This window comes from Puma concolor, chromosome B2 (genome assembly GCF_028749965.1).
Source record: "Puma concolor isolate L17-30 chromosome B2, mPumCon1.1.hap2, whole genome shotgun sequence".
NCBI classification, from domain to species: Eukaryota; Metazoa; Chordata; class Mammalia; order Carnivora; family Felidae; genus Puma; species Puma concolor.
In genome coordinates this window covers 84,215,952-84,234,346 of record NC_141671.1, presented here as the reverse complement: position 1 = coordinate 84,234,346, position 18,395 = coordinate 84,215,952, and positions in this window count along the sequence as shown.

Below are 18,395 nucleotides of genomic sequence, written 5' to 3'. Positions count from 1 at the left end.
ATTAAAAGTAGAACACTGACAGTCACAAAATTCAAAATGTTGGTTACTTTTGAAAGAAAAGACATGAATGGAATATTGGAGAAACACATGGGTAGCTTCACATACTGGTAATGAATACCCTTACTTAGAGTTTATGTAGTTCTCTCAAGGCGTTCATTTATTTTTGTATTTTATAACTGACTTTATTTATTTAGTTAGTTTAGAGACAGAAACTAACTGTCTCTAAACAGTTAGAGGGAGAGAGAGTGAGAGAGAGAGAGAGAGAGAGAGAGAGAGAGAGAGAGAGAATCCCAAGCAGGCTCCATGTTTAGCATGGAGCCTGTGGTGGGGCTTGATCCTATGACCCTGGAATCATGACCTAAGCTTAAATCAAGAGTCAGACATTCAACCAACTGAGCCAACCAGGAGCCCCCGACCCGTGTTTACAACTTACTTGTATAACCTATTATATATAACTTCAACACAAACATACATGATTTTGTAAAGATTCATAATTGTATACAATTCTTATTAAAACCGGTTAGAAATTATAGAGCGTTATGGCCTCTCTGTGGCACCAAATAATAGAGCATATCATGTAGTGACTTCATAATCATTGCTTCAGATAACTTTAATTGAATCTTATTTCTCTTAATTTAAGGATCTGGCTGTATTATCACACTGTTTTGGACTAGAATTCCAATCTGTCCTCTAATCAATTTTGTTGTTACCCATTTGCCCATTCAGATGTCTACACTTATAAAATACATTCTACATTAGTCTGGTAACTTTAATCTGATTATTTCAAGTATAGTCACACAGAGAAAGGGGAAAAGAGATTTGATAACCGTCGCTTTAAACTGTGGCTCATTATATCAATTTATTCCATGTAATTCAAGCAAATCACTTTTGTAGGCTGTATTATCTACGTCAGTTAACTAGAGTGAACACGTTAATAAAATAGTCTTTTGGATTCTACTTACATTATTGCTATACAAATGTGGTTGTTGAAATTTATAGACTTGAACTTTGCTAATATAAGCCAGTGGTTTGCCTAACGCGATAGACAATTTACTAGAAACTCTCCATCTAAGTAAACGCAAAAATGTCTTCAAGATTTTGCCCCCAATAAGGGCACCGCAGCAGCACAGACCAGAATTGTGCCACCATTTACCTTAACCTGTTCAAGCAGAGAGTTAAGGAGAAAGACAGAGTCGGGGTTTTTTTCCCTTGACTTCTACAAGGAGTTTATTTTAAAGACTTCAGAAATAGAAGAGGAGAATCCACCCCCCAAAAGAAAAATATATCTATTTTCTTGTATCATTTCACCTTCACTGTGTGTTTGCTCGCTCTTTTGAAAAGAATCACTGCATTAAAATATTCCTGTCTAAAAAAGAGGTTGGTGATGATTTTCTTTTAAGGATTTCCCTCAAGGTGAAGGATAGAAGAGGCACAAAGTGTTCAGACTGCACACAAAGTAGTTTTAAAAATGCATTTGTTTGCCTCATAGAAAATCATTGCTACTGTTAGTTACCTTGCTTTTTTAATAATAAGTGTATCCTCAGTTCCACAATAAATCCCCCAAATTTCATAGACTTTTATTTATACTTCTCCTATTTATGTTCTTATATAAATTGTAGCCTATGTTATGTTTTTCCAAATCAATTAAATCATATTTGGGATAACTTGGGGAAAAAACACAAAAGGCAATATAAAGCATTCACGTATCATGTTGTTCTGTCAAACTAAAACCTCACTCAATACTACAGAAAGTATTGACCATTTTGCAGGTGTCCCATTACCTTTGGTAGCCAATTCCCTTTTGAGAGTGAACAAGTCTCCTAAAATGGACCCCCTAAATTGAATTGGTGCAGGGTACCTAAATCTCTTGGCTGCCTTTGAAAACAGGTCTCCAGGGTGGCCCAGCAGTGCTGCTGTATCACCAATTGAAAAATTCCAATTTACTTTCTTCTTTAGATTTGCACAAAGAATGAGTCCACATCAAATTGTTATGATCAAGGAAGATATTGCTTGTAACAGTCTTTCCTAGTTTAAAAATGACTTCGCTGAGGTTGAAAAGTAGTATACACATCAATAATAAAGGAAATAGGAGGGACTGAAATGACTCAAAATGAATTGTATGTGACTTCGGTTATAACTGATGAAAGTAAATTAACTAAAGAAAGGTAGTAAATAAATGTAAAGAATTGTGTGTGTGTGTTTGGGAAGAGTAATATAAATGTTAGTATATGTGCCTAGCTTTTCAAAATTTTGTTAGGATGTTTTTCTTTTTTTGGCAACCTTATTTTAAAAACACATGAAGATGAAGATTTTGTGTGACAAGTAAAAATTCACTGTATTCTGTGGAAATCACACAAAGTCTGAAACTTGAACAGGTCTATTTACTGAACTACTGCAGATTTTTTTGACCATCATTTGAATATCTAAATTTAGAAATAGCTCTTTCTAATTAAAGAAGTCAAGCCTAGTTCATCTAATTAAAGATGTTGATAGAGATATGTTCATTTAGGGACTTGGTTGTTCCTGAATATTTTCTCTAGCATAATTAAACAACAACAACAAAATACATGGCTTTTTGTTTTAGGGTTGACCAAGAAAGCTTTAATATTCCCCTCAACTTGACTCAACTGTAGTCTGGCTTCTTCTTGACTCTAGGTCCCTGGACTCTATTTTCTTAGAGCCTTTGCTTTAGAAACTTGCAATTATAAACTCTTCCAGGGATGTTGTTTTCAAGATGGGAGACATCCTTTTGAAATTCAATTATTAAGAAAGTAGGGACCCCTTCTCCCAGTCTTTGTGGGAGGACAGATGCCTACCTTCTCTGGTAAGCACAGATCAGCAGAGTTGGCCTAATCACATTGACCAACCTTCCCTCCCCAACGTACTTCAGTATTTTGCTATTAGCTTGCCCAGGTGTTTACAAATCCTTTTGTTTGTTTCTTTGTTTAAGCTGAGCAGAGTTCAGTCTCTTTCCTCTATTATAATAACCTTGATTCCTGTTGCAATCATCTTGAATAAAACCTTCATGGCTGTTTTAAATAAATGTCTGGTGCACTTTTTCTTTGACAGTTAATAGACATTAAATGTAAATATTTACATAAGCATTTTTTAAAGATGAAGATTAAAATATTATATTCTTAGATTATTTGTATTTTTTCATCATGGTAACATTATTATTTCTATAACATTTTTAAATGTTGCAAAAAGCTTCCAAAGTCATTTACTTGAATTCATTGTCCTACCCAAGGTTATACCATGAAAGAACCTTCTAGTGTGACTCTAAAAGTGAACCTTTTTTGGGTTCCCTATTGCTATTGTATCCAGTCTCCAGGTCCCATACCATAGTCCCCATTAATGCATCATTTGCACAATTGTTGAGTTACTCAGAGTTCTACGACCACAAGGACATGGCAAAGTTTTAATTTCACTGAAGTTGTTTGATTTCATTACTCTGTTTTATACATTACCTTAAAAAGCCACATTATTTTATTTACATGTAAATTTACATTAACTGTATGTTACCTAATCCATTTTAACAAAGACTAAAGTGTGAAGTATATTTGCTTCTCAAATGGAGTCCAGAGACTGACAAAAATTTTAAACACAGCAGGCATCCAATATCGTTGAGTGGATGTATTAATGAAGTCAGACTTTTGAGAAAATTATATCTGCATTTTTGTACTGTTTGGGACAAGGTTCACACACTATTGATAACCACAAGTCAATAAATATTGGTTCAGGAGAAAAATACTGATGATTGTTCAATTCCAAAGTTTTGAATGTATCATGTATATAGTAAAAAATTCCAAAAAGAATATATCTCCTTGTCTTTATCTTTCTTGGTAACAGCCTATTTGTTAACCCTGTATGATAGTCATCATGAAAGAGTTCAGAAGGATACTCTAAAGTGCAGTAGTCAGAGAGGATAATAGAATTAATTACACAAGAGACACTGTAATATTCATATTTATGAGAAAAGTGAGCACATGAAGAGTTAATAGGTGCAGAGCATCTGCTCATTTAATTTCGATACTTTTTTGGATAAAAAACTAAGAGAAATGAAGATCATTCATCTCATTCATGGAAGTGCTGAGGTACTAACACAGGTTTCATTGACCCAATGTCTAACCTCATTCTGCCATCTAGATGTTTTCTCCATTTCACCTCCAACCCAAATCACAGTTGTACCTTCCCCCTGCCTGCACACACACACACGGCTTAAATCCTCCAACCAGTTACTTCAGTGAGACAGAGAAAAATTTCATACAAACAGGGTACTCAAAATAGAAACAGGTTGTGGACATTTATAGTATTCAAAGCGGGAAAAATGAATATGTGCTAAAATATATTCACACACATCCTTTTGTTTATGTATGTATGGAAAAGGAAAGACTTCATTGTTTTCCTTCATACTGCACTCAACTCTATCACAACACCACTTCCCTTCTGGTCCCTGAATGTATTAATTTTTCCCATACCAGGCAATTCTGCAACAGCTGGGTGTCCCACGATTTGACTCAATTCTGATGTTGTCTACCTACAGACTGCATTAGATCTCATAGATGAAAAACTCAGTCCCACGAGACGCCCCTGTCTGCCACTTTGGATGCCAATAGCAAGTTCGGGTTGCCATCTGTGCTTCTGATCGTCCAGCTATAAATCAGAGGTTATTCACGACTCCCTCCTAGGGTTCAATTAATTTGCTTGAGTGGCTCACAGAATTAAGGAAAATGTTTATTTACCAGATTACCAGTTTATTATAAAAGGATATAACTCACTATCAGCCAAGTGGAAGAGATGCATAAGGCAGGGTGCATAGGAAGGACTGTGGAGTTTTCATGCAGTGAAAGCACATCACTTTTCTTGCATCTGCACATGCTCACCACCCTGGAATATCTCCGAACCCCATCACTTCGTGTTTTTATGGAGGCTACATTACATAGGCATGAGAGATTAAATCGTTGACCATTGGTGATTGAACTCAATCTCCAGCCTCTCTCCTCTCCCTAGAGTGTGGGGCTAAAAGTTCTGATCCTCTAGTCAAGATTCATTCCCCTGGCAGCCAACCTTTAACTTGGGATTATGTAGGGGCTTTCCAAAAGTCATTTCTTTAGCATAAACTCAGATGTGTTTGGAAAGGGCTCCTTGTCAAAGACAAAAGACACTCTTACCACTCAGAAAATTCCAGGGGTTTTAGGAGCTTTGTGCCAAGCCCAGGAACAAAGACAAAATGAATTTCTTATTTTACCACATCCATAAAATATATGCATATTTATATATATAAATTTATATATATATATACATAAATATGCACATAAAATATATGTATGTTGCATGGTGAATGTCTATGGTTTTTCCTATAATATATATTTAGTAATTCTTCAAAAATAGTTATATTTTCTTGATAAGGTACAGATATTATAGATTTCAACTTGAGTAAATCCTATCTAAAAATATATTTAAAAATTTAAAAGAACATATAGGATAGACAAAACAAAACAAAACTTTTGGTTAGCAGCCTCTGATACAGTATGCTCAACTTCCCAGTAAAATTTCCACTGAAGAAGAAGCTCAAATTATTATCTTTCATGAAAATATTTTAAGGGGTGGGTGGGTCTAAGTAATTCTTTTATGCCAGGATTTTGAGAGTACCCACAATTTTATGTTAAGTGCTTATATAACCAAGAGCCGATATGAACAATGTAAGATTACTGGAGAAAATCTCAAAACAAACTTCCCCACTTTAGGAAGAAAGATCTTATTGACCTGGCTTATTTCTCCTTGTCTTCTTCTAATGGTCTTTCCATTGGTTAAGGTCTATGGTTTGTTATGGCTATTGGACACAGAATAAAAAAGGAGAAGATTGTGAAATATTGTAAGGGGACAATCATAAAGGCAGTAAAATTTTTAATATCCTACCAGAAAGATGAGATTTTTTCTTGCTGTACTTGACTACATAACTTTAAAGAAAGAGAATGCCTAGTAGTAGTAGCTTTTTCCTTTAGTAATAACATAAAATATGATAGCTATCACTTGTGAATACACACACACACACACACACACACACACAGAAAAGAGGATCCATTCCTAATGTTTCAAAGAGCATACTTCCGTAATTATTTCCTATTAAAAAAAAAAACAGAAGAAAATAATAGAATATGTATCAATGCAATAGAAGACCCCATAGCTTCAGAGGGAATCAGAAACCAAAAGCCTTTTGGAGAGAATATTATATGATAAAAGTTAAACAGGTGAAAATCTAAAGAGCAGCAGAGTTGGAAAAAGACTTGAATGATACATTGAACTCTTGCAAAGAAACTAAAACAGCAATAGCAGAATCAAAATCCACAAGTGACGTAATTAAAAAAAAGCATTAATCGTTCAGGGAAATTTAATTAATAATCTGAAGAAGACTGTTTTTTAAAAAAAATCCATTAGAGTCTGAGCAAATGAAAAAGGGATGATCAATGAAAGTGAACGTGATTGATATCAATGAAGTACGGACTGTGGAAGTTTCCCTTGCAGAAAACCTAAAAAACGTGCAAATACATATGGGAAAGAAGGCATAAACTGAATATAAATCATAGAACATGATTTCAATTTGGTAATAAGAATACAGAGTGTGTGTGTGTGTGTGTGTGTGTGTGTGTGCATAAATATATATCTCGTGGATATGTACATATGTAAGGAGTGATAACACCAAGTGAAGTTTTCTTTGGTCAGTGGGAGAAATTTTTATTTCTATTTTTAGAAACAGTTTTTTTCCTATTTGTAATAATAAGCAGGTATTTATTATCATAAAAAATTAAATAAAATATTGATGAAATTGGAAAGCATGAATTATTTTACCCAGAGTGGGTAAAATTAAGAGAGCATCATCCTGTAAAACTTGTTGCTTTAATAAGATTTATTTTTCTGAATGTGTTCCATGTTACTAATTCACTATTGCTGTGTTTCTATTATTCTAAACAGACAAGCTATGTCACAGCAGCAATATGGGAACAATTCAACAAGACTATTTCATTCTATCCATATGAATGCTTGTACATTCCCTTGTTAAATCTGCTGATTTTTCCCAGAAGATACCCTTATATCCTACAAAGTCGTGATGTTTAAATGAATAAAGGTAACAAAGTGCCAAATAATTCCAAAATTATGCATTTTACATTATTGTTGGAAAGAATGGAATAGGAGGGGGTGGGACGGAATACCCAATTTAGAATGACAAAGTTATTAGAAGATTTCCTGCCTGCCTACATTTCAACAGAACTATTCTCTCTAAATATACTAGATAGATAATTAGAAAGATAGATGACATATCAATCGATAGATAGACATTTGTACAAAGATATCTTTGTCTATCTATCTGACAACACACGCATACACACACCCATGTTGACAACCACAAAGTATTTAAAAGTATTGGTCATTCATGTTATTAGGTCAATTACTTTATGAGATAATTACCCGAGATCAAACTAAATGATACTGAGGTTGAAGAAGGGGAATGGGAAAGCAACAAAAATACGAAAGAAGGAAAAACATATGCTAGTATAGTCTGAACTTCTATATTCACAGAGTTATCTCTACTTTGGCATTCACTGCCTTTCTGTTCTACTGTTGAGAACATATATGCTTAAGATGACTTCTATCATCTCAGGCCCTTGAATAACATAGATTCTCTAAGGCATCCACATAATTCACCATACACTGATCTGAATTGATTTTAAAACATCCATCAGAAAGCTTAAATGGCATTTCTGGGCCATGTCATGGACCTTTTTACTTATTGCCTATATGTAAATTTCTTGTTTTGAAAGACAGTAGCATTTTATATGGTTTTTGCAATCTGAATGATAAGTGCAATTTTGTACAATAAAAAGGATTGCTTTGAGGCAGTTGAGATTTAATTAAATTCACTGAGCTTTGTGATTAAAAAAAAATGCTATTCCTAAAACTGGAATGCATACAACAGATTCCAACATTTTGGAACCAGTATTAGACTTCTCTCGTACTTCATTACAAGTCATGACAGATGATTTGAAAAAAAAAAGTAACATGGAAAATGTATCAATTTTGACAATAGTTCAGAATTCATAGTTAGCATCAGTTTTGTGGATTATTCAAATAAGTATGTACTTCAATATTTACAACTAAAATGTATTTAAAATTCTCAATTTAATGTTACTCTTTTATATAGTCTTACTATTATCAATTAAATAAGTAAATATTCAGACATATGCTTCCCATTTGAGATATACATGACTTATCTCTTCATTTGGTTGTAAACTCTTGAAGTCCTAACACCGTAAGTTATATTTTTTTCTTTATTTTACTGGATGCTTATCATAGCATAATCCACTTGGCATATCCTTGCTGATTAATTGACTGATTGCTGTCAAGTTCTCATTAATTATTCATCAAATTTCAACAGCATTTTTCCTCAAAAAGATCAAAGAGTTCTACAGAAAACTGCATATTTATAGCATTTAGCACTACAGAGTTGAAAATAGTAAATCCAGGGAGGATATAGAAAAAAAAAAATCAAAGGGATAAGGAAGGACAAATGATAAAATCAATTCAACACATACTTATTGGTTACTTAATTTTATGTATTTGATTACATTTCCAAATCATTCTGCCATCAAAGATGATTTTATTACACTGGGTGCAAAAGCAGAAAATCTTCTCTATTGCACATCCTCATAGATTTTTGTCTGGATTGATATGGGTATGCCTCCTTTCTAGCTTTAAGCCTTGTTTCAGTTTTTCAGATTTCCATTCAATGGGTTAGAGACCCATGCCACTGGTGCCACATGGTACACATATAGAGAGAAGTTTTTGGGGGTTTTTTGGGGGGGGTGGTGTAAGGATTTTACAAACAAGGAGTTACTTGAGTACACACAAGACCCTGCACTCTTGTTATCCCCCAGTTTAGGCCAGGCATAAATATCTGTATGTAGCATAGCTAAGGTTCCTGTAAAGAGGCTCCACTCTCAAAATGCTATATGAATGTATGTGCTCGGAAAGGAAGAAATGAGGGAGAGGGAGGGGACATCTATTCCACTACATAGTAATGGAAATTCCCTGTTTGGAAGCATCCCTGTTGTATCCAGTCTGTCTGCATGAGAAATCTCACACTGCTGAGATAGCTCTCTTCTAACTATTGGCACAAAGAGTGTGGGTAGAAAATGAGCCTCCAGAATCAGCCATGAACAACAGTAAGATAACTTATAAGGCAATACTAAATTGCCAAACTAAACTTTCTAGAGTAATGGGCCACTATAGGAATCATTACATTACATTTCTGGAAAACTTTGTTCAGATAGTTTTGACAGCACGTGATGTTGAGTAGCAGAGCATAGAGCCCAAATTCCTGCCTCTCTGCCTTTGGGTAGAGAGACATTTATACTACAGTTCATGCAACACAGATACCTACTCTTGATCATGTTTCTTCATGCTTTTACAACTGCACATTTTTCTATAAGGAGAAAGTCTGGGAATATCATTTCCTGTGCCAAATGGTTGACTTGTTTGTGTTACAAACACAATTTGGAGATTCTAAAATATTTTAGAATTTATTGTAAATTTGTATCTGAAATAATTACGTTGTCTAATATAAAAATATTTTTAGATAATTCCAAAATCCTCTTTAGAGTGATGCTATCTAAACCAACATAGGGATCAACTAATCGTCTAATTACTATAACAATTATTATAGTCCTATTTGATAAGTTATATTTACCATCTAATTTTCAATTTAGCTTCCTTGTTTACACTATTTAGGTTCAAGGATACCTGTCTTCAATATTTATTGGGTACTTGGAATAATAGGTTATTTGTTGCAAGACTGTTCTTTCTCCTTCCTCATAAGTTCATAAACACATATTTACACTTGCTCTCTCTTTTATGACCTTCTAGCTTTTCTTTACTTCTACTTTTATTCCATGTCTACTTTGAGGACAACATTTTATTATTGTTATTATTATTCCATATGGTAGTAGGAAACGACTCCTTAGGGGTTGGGCAAGAGTCCTCAAGTGGAAAACTAGATCAGGGGGAGTTCTATACCAGAGATTCTATTTTGTTCTATTGTGAGATTTCTGGTTATTCAATCCATGTGCTCTAGTATTAGATTTTTCCCATAAAAAAAGTAACACATCTGAAGGGTGAATTATAAAGTTCCTTGGCCTCTCATTCTATTTCATTGCAAGGCATGGAGACAATTCAGTCAGAGTAAAATAAAGAAATATTGGGAGAAACAGCTTACTAAACATGTACGATTATTCCATTTAGAGCTCATCTAACTTGCTCCTGTGGTCTGCTCATTATTGTTTACAGAATGGAAACTAAAATGAAGAAGTTGAAGTCTTTGGTCACACCTATGTTAGTGAAAGTTTGAATTTAGATTGCAAAGCAAAACCTCTAAGGGCCAGGTCACATGTATTTGTTCCTACGAGATCCCTCCTTCTAAGGTGCAGAGTCAATGAAGTCCTAGATAGTCACTTACTTGAAGTGGTTATTATTTGTTTGTTTATTCCACAAAGCTCCCTCCCTTCAAATGTGACCCCCACAAACACAGACTCTCACAGACACAGACTTTAAAACCAGGGCTGTTTTAAAGCCATTGCAAGTGTATTCATAACAAATGTTAGCACAGTTGTAGATTGTTACATGATTAAAAAATCAACAAAAATAACCAGGAAAGGTAGCAGAGTCACTGGAATTCTAAGGGAAAACACAGATGAGGAAAACTATTCTTGTTCTCGCAAGTCTAAAATAAAGAAATCGAGTAAGTTCTTTTATTAGGTGTCTTGCTGTTCTATATTCTGTTACACGAGACACATTTTTATGGAATGTATTGATGAGAATACAATTGTTATGCTGCTTAAACATTGGGAGCGTTCAATTTGCAGATCGGAACTGCAAGTGAAGACTGGCAAAAGTCTAACACTGATGTTTAGTCTGGTAGATGCTTCCATCTTTATGAAAACAAGTAATAGAAGGAAAAAAAAAACCCGACATAGTCAAATAGTCTTCAAACAACATTCATAGAATACGCCATCTAGCAAAAACAAGCACACAAACAAAAAATGCTTCTTCCTTTTGTTATGAAAAAATGGTTCTTTACAATTTCTGGGCAAAAACAGTAGCTATTGAAAATATATAGTGAATGCTTTGCACTTGTGTACCAAATAATTTCAAGTATGCATATACAGTCTCATAAGGTTTTTGGTGACTTGAATTTAATAAATTTAAACAGAAAATATTTTTATTACATTAATATTTTGTTACTTTAAGATGGAAATAAGGGCATATTAAGGAAATAAACCAGTTAAAGTCAAAGAAATAGAACAGTTTATGCACAGAGAGGCTGGGCTTCCAGCTTCATACTTATCAAAATCATCAAAAATACTCAAGGTATTTCTAAAGACACAGTGTAAGCCCCTTGTGCGAGTCTCCTGAGACAGATTCAATGTCTCGGAAATGGAAAGCAGCTTGTTAGTCAATATTCAATTGCTTCAACACAAATTAAAACAAATGGTGACACAACAATCTCAGACCAATACATGGAAGGAAGGATTGAAGTTTCTCCCTAACCGTGGTTTTGGCAGTGTTGGGAGGAGGATAGAGGAGGTAAAAGCAGGCTCATCCCAGTTTGTGTCAAGCAATATGTGTAACCTTAACTTCTTTAAGCCGATAGTGTAGGCTGAGACGCTAGTCCACACCTGTCACTTTCCCCATCTCTTAACACTTAAATTCTATTTTGTTTGTGAAAAAAAAATTTTTTTTTTTTAATTTTTGGGACAGAGAGAGACAGAGCATGAACGGGGGAGGGGCAGAGAGAGAGGGAGACACAGAATCGGAAACAGGCTCCAGGCTCTGAGCCATCAGCCCAGAGCCCGACGCGGGGCTCGAACTCACGGACCGCGAGATCGTGACCTGGCTGAAGTCGGACGCTTAACCGACTGCGCCCCCCAGGCGCCCCGAAAAATATTGTTTTTTAAGTTTATTTACTGAGAGAGCAAGAGCATGTGCAAGGCATGGGGAGGGGCAGAGAGAGAGAATCCCAAGCAGGCTCTGCTGTCAGCACAGAGCCCAACGCAGGGCTCGGTCTCACCAACCACGAGATCATGACTTGAGCCGAAATCAAGAGTTGGACTCTCAACCTACTGAGTCCCCCAGGTGCCCCTAAATTCTATTTTAATATCAATGATAAGAGGGCTGATGAGAAAATGTGATCAAATATATTAAGATGTATGTTCTTATATTAATTATACCTTTTTAATTTTCTCATTGTAAAGAATTTAGAATATACGTAACAATTAAAATATGTATTAAAATTATTTTATGGAGAAAATTGTCATTACTTTCATATATGTTTTTCTAGATCCTAAATTTATGTATTTGAAATTATAATTAAATATTTATATATAACATATTATGAGTAAGCAGACTTGATACAGAATCGTGCCCTTATTTTTAACTTAGCTACCTTTATAAGCTTTATCCCATGTCATTATATACTATTTAAAAACTTACATTTAATCAGACCACATGTTCTATCTTATAACTATAGTAAAATAAATTTAGTCATTATCTAAACATTAGACAGTTAGGTTGCTCATAGGTTTTTATTGTTATAAATAGGTCATGATTTTCACTTTTGTATTAAACATTTGTCTGGATTTTTTATTAGTTCCTTAGGATAGAGTTCTAGAAGAGAAATTGCTGTACTAAAGGGTATGAACTTTTTATAGACCTTGCTCTGTGTATTGAAATATTACTTTCTAGAAAGGTCGTACCACTTGATGCTCTCACTAGTAGAGTATATTGATAAGTCTTCCTGTGCACACATACTACGTATAACTTTTAAAATATTTACTGACTTGTTATTTAACAGTAGTAACTGTTGTTATAATTGGAAAGTTTGTAATTAATAGAAAGATTGAAATATTTTTTCATGAGTTTACATATCATTTATATTTCTTTTTTCTGAATATATGCATGCCGTGTTTATGCTTTTCTGTTAATGTTTAAGTAATTATTATAACATGCTTGAAAAGTTTGTAATTAAGGTTTTTAATTTTTTTAGTTTTCGTTTTTTAAAAAATTTTGTAATTCTCTTCTTTGTTGTTTAATTTTGTTTTTGATGGTTTCATCACATTCATCAATATTTTGTTATTTTACTTTCCTCTCCATACCCAACATAGCTTTTATGACTAAAATTATCTTCTGAGTTGGTCATCAAATAGTCACCCTCAATTTTTATTGGATTTATAGGTCTCCTTTTATAAAAATTGTGATAGATTGCTATCATTATTCAACAATATAAAACACCAGATTTAAAGTGTTTTATATTCATACTCAGTTATTTATTATATAACATGTAGCACTTTTTAAGGTATTACTAACAGTTCATTTAAATTTCTAGGAAAATTTAAACCTATTGTAAGGCAGTGTTTGAGATCTGTCAGAATTCCTGTAACCTGTCAGAAGTTTTGATATGCTATAATAATATTGATACATTTTAAAAGAAAATATAGCACCATATTCCCAGAATCAGCGTCTTTCATATAAAAAAAGTGGGAAAGAGTCATCATATCAAGATTGTATTTTAGTCCGTAGTTTTTCATTACAGTACAAATTTGTTTCACGCCGCGATTTTCATCACATATTTTTCTGAGGTTATTTTATCCATTTGAGATTTATATGACTTTCTTCTGATATTTAATAAAATGATTCTAGAATGGTATGGGTGATTATCCTTGAAATGATCATCCAAATATACCAATGATTGGCCATTACTTTATAAAGAACTTGAACATCCACTCCCTCTATAATTTGATCCTTACAACAACAGCCCTGTGAAATTGGCATTTTATAACTATTCAGATTTTTTTTTATTCCTACTGATGAGAAAAATAAGGCTCAGAGATGCTGAGCAACTTTCCTAAAATCATATAGTTAGAGTTAACAGAACTAGAATTTGAAATGGTTCTTCTCAGTACAAATCCCCTACTCTAAGATAATAGAGTCTGAGCTCCCAATTGTTAATCTTTCTTATGTCAACAAAGGGACATTTGAATGGAGTTTTAATCATTATGGGAGGAGTCAACAGTCTATATATTAGAATAATAACTGCTTCAGATGTAAAAAGCTATAGTATAATTTTCACATTTGTGTATCTCAAAATATCATCATACTTTCTTTAGAAATAACTTTTAAAAAAGACTGTCTCTTAAAAAAATTTTAACATTTATTTTTGAGAGCGCCAGCATGAGCAGGGGAGGGGCCGAGAGAAAGGGGGCTAGAGGATCTGAAGTAGGCTCAGCGCTGACAGCAGCAAATCCAGTGTGGGGTTTAAACTCACAAACTGCGTGATCAGGACCTGAGCCAAAGTCCACGTCGGATGCTCAACCGGCTAAGCCACCCAGGCGCTCCAAGACTACCTTTATTAGAGCAGTTTTAGGTTCACAGCAAAATTAAATAGAAAGTACAGAGTTCCAATATGCACCCTGCCCGGACACATACAAAGCATCTTCCACTCTCAATGTCCTCTTCCAGAGTGGCACATTTGTTACAATTAATGAACTCTCACTGACATCATTGTCACTAGAAGTTTATAGTTAACCTTAGAATTCACTCTTGGTGTTGTATGTTCTCTAGGTTTGCACAAGTATATAAGGCATGTACCTGCCATTATAGTTTCATTTAGAGTTACTTCCCGGCCCTAAAAATCATCGGTGCTCTGCCTATGTATCCCTCCCCCAACACTTAGCAACAACTGATCTTTTAATTCTCTCCTTAGTTTTGCCTTTTCCAAGATGTCATATAGGTAGAATCCTATAGTATGCAGCCTTTTCAGTTTGGTTTCATTCACTTGGTAGTATGCTCACTTAAGCTTCCTCCATGTCTTTTCATGGCTTGATAGGTCCTTTCCTTTTAGTGCTACACAATATTCCATTTTCTGGATATAACACTGCTTATTCATTTACCTACTGATGGGCATTTTGGTTGTTTTCGAGTTTTGAAAATTATGAATAAAGCTGCTAAAAACATCACGTGTAGGTTTTTATGTGAGTATGTTTTGAACCCCTTTGTGTAAATACCAAGAAGCATGATTGCTGGGTTGTCTGGTAAAACTATGCTTCATTTTGTAACGGGTGAATTTCTTTAAAGAATGTATTTATGCATAAAGATTCATTCAAGGGGCAATAAATTGGGGGAGAAAATTCATAAATATTATTAAAATGGGCTCTTCAAGAATACGCAGCTTAATGTTGAATTACATAATGCATAGGAGGTAATTATCACATAGTGAAAGCTGCATATGTGTTGTGATCATGGCGATGATCATGATTCTTCTCCTTTTTTAGTTAAGAAGTTTTGCTTCTGAACCTGGATAGATGTTTGCATCATGTGATTTTTCTGTGGAGTCAATTATTTGTAGTCACCTCAAGGTGTTCTTAGTGACCTGGGGACAGATGAATTCAGCGTTCTTGAACAAAAATGTCCTTTGTAAATAAAACCCAGATGTAGTTAATACCTGGAAGAGTTTTGTGTCATTTCAAACCAGCTAAGACAGGGAAATCACGAGAGATCAACAAGATTTTGTTGATTTGAACAAAACAAGAATTTGTTTTGTAACAGCTAGCAGAATGATCTGAATAACATTGGTTTATTCGTGCCTACTAGGAAACTACCAATTTATTGAACACATACATACTGAGCCAATTCACAAAAGTAAAATTATCAGGTAGTGCTAATTTGTTAACTTTCTTCCCTTACAAATGGTAACCAATCTGTGGGGAGATACTTTTGTCATAATTTTTTATGGCAAGACTTAGCATCCATTTAAGCTTCTTCCCAGAATCAATTTTACTATGATGATAGAAAAATGGTGATTTTCTCTCATCATTGTTTCTTCCATATTTGTCAGTTGACATTCTACTGGAACAAAGGACTCTCCTTTCTTTTCTATTTATGTGTGTGTGCGTATCTATCTATCTATCATCATCATCATAATCACCTATAATATTTTATTATCAGCGTGAATTATTTCCTACTTTATTCAGTGGATTATTTTCCATTTCTGTCATTATTTATTTTTATACTCAAAATACCTAGATTCTCGCAGTAGTAATCCTTCCAACGGACTCTTATTGTTTTGGCTCTGTCAATATTATTATTGTTAATCACTATTACATCTGTTGGCACTCTGCAAGATGTTCCAGGCTCATCTTCTAGTCCTAAAATGAAGCCAGTAAATTCCCCCAAGAAGTCCTGGTTCCTTTCAGTGGGGAATCATATTTGCAAATCAAGATACAAGTGTGTTGATTGCTACTTGGAGATCGTTGCTTCTAGTCCTAGTTAGCCCACAGAACTAAAATATCTGTGAATGTATATGCATGTTTGTGTGTTTACACGCACACCAAGTATATACTGCTATTTCCAGCTTCAATTCACCCCTGGGTTCTTACTTGTTTTTCCCTAGTCCGTATTTGTACGCCTCCTCGTTCATAATGAAAACCTTGACTCCAAACACCAACATACTTACTCATTTGCTCAATTTGAAAACACGTATAAAAGATCTTCAGAATCGCTAGACTCACACTACCATGAAAACACAACCGACAAGAAAGAAGTGTATTGATTTTCTTTTACTTCTTGAGTATGCGTAATAGTGACATCCATAGGAATGTCGTGCATCCAAACTCATCTGATACTGCATTTGCTTACGGCTCGGATATGCTTCTACTTAAATCTATTTACCTGAAGCTGGTGAAGCTGCACCCGAGCATTCTGTGTGCCGATGTATGCTTTTCACTGGTCCATGAGAGTGGAATGGTAACGTTTGTTTCCTCTCTTGTGTGAATTGCTCTGCTATTCTGAGAATCCTGAGAATACTGTGAATCCTGAGAATACTGTGTGAGAGTACTGTGTTGAGAAGGCTTCTGTGAGCAGTCCAGATTTAGTAGCAATTCTACTACATCACAAATACTAATGCCTGCACAGATATGACACCAGGGCCTGGAAGCTTGTGTTCATTTCTTGTTTACTTGCTAGAGAGTCACGTCTTCCTTGCAAACACTTGTTTTCCATTAAAAAAAAAAAGGGGGGGAGAGAAAAAAAAGAAAATGAAAGAGAGTTTATAATGTTAATTATCACTTTAAAGATTGTTTTGAGAATTGAAATCTGTAGTGTCTATAAGTCAATTGAAAATTATAAATCATCTTAAAATATAAATTATTTTTGAGCTTGGAATATTATAGAGGACATGGATGTATATGCTTCTATCTTAGTTTTAAGATAAAATCATTGGTGCTTTATTTTTGGCACCTCTGCATGGTAGGAGTTAAAGTCCTATCTCAGGGACTGAGGTCTATAATTTTAGAGTATCTAAGAATAGCAGGATAAAAATTGACCAGAGGCTAGCTCTAACTGGCCCCTCCAATGAGCCTATGGGCTACTGGTGGGTCATGATCACAAAGCCTTCCAAAGCTCTGCCATGTTTCCTTTAAAGATTACCTCTGCTGGAATCCTAAGAACATCTGATCACAGCAGGAGAAAAACTTTAACTCTCTGCCTTTTACTTTTCATCAGCCTGACTCATGACCTTCCCAGTCAAATAGGGAACCAGTGATGGAGTCTGTATTTCTGATTATATATTTCAACTTTCCTAGCATGTCATACAAAATCAGCACCTTTCTCTGAAGTTTTCTAATTCAGATCCAGAGAATACTCACTGCCGTGCCATAATCCCTGCACAGGACTCGTTGGATTCTGGCTGCCTTACGGCCTGTGTTTCTGAAGCAGCGAAGCACCCAAGCAGAGCCTGGCGCGTGTCCCTTCCACCAGCCCTAATGCTGGCAATAAATTTGATTGAGCAGCAACAGCCACAGTGGAATCAAATACAGTTTCTCTTCTGCATTGAGGACTGACTTTTAAAATCACTCTGGAAATCCCACCATTCATTGCTCCCTTGCCCCCCATATGATGGCAAAAGCCGGATCGTCATCCTGCTGAACAGAATATTGGATTTATGCACCTCAGGCTCGTCAGGAAACACAGGAACCACAACAGTAGCTTATGTGTAAATATTTTATTTTATTTTTCCTTTTTTCATCTATTTGTTGACTAGGCCAAATGCAAAATACATTATAAAATAAAAAAAACAAAACACAAAGTCACCTCCTTTGAATATTTATCTGCCTCTTTCCTGGCATCAGATCGTTTATTCATTTATATTTGTATTTATTATTCATCAAAGCACTTTGATATTTAAAGCTCTGTGTCAAGAGATGGAATGCAAATAGTTATTTCTGAAAAAGGAACCCCAGAACTTTAAACCATTTTAAGTCTAAGTTAATGTTCATGGGTATATTTTATCA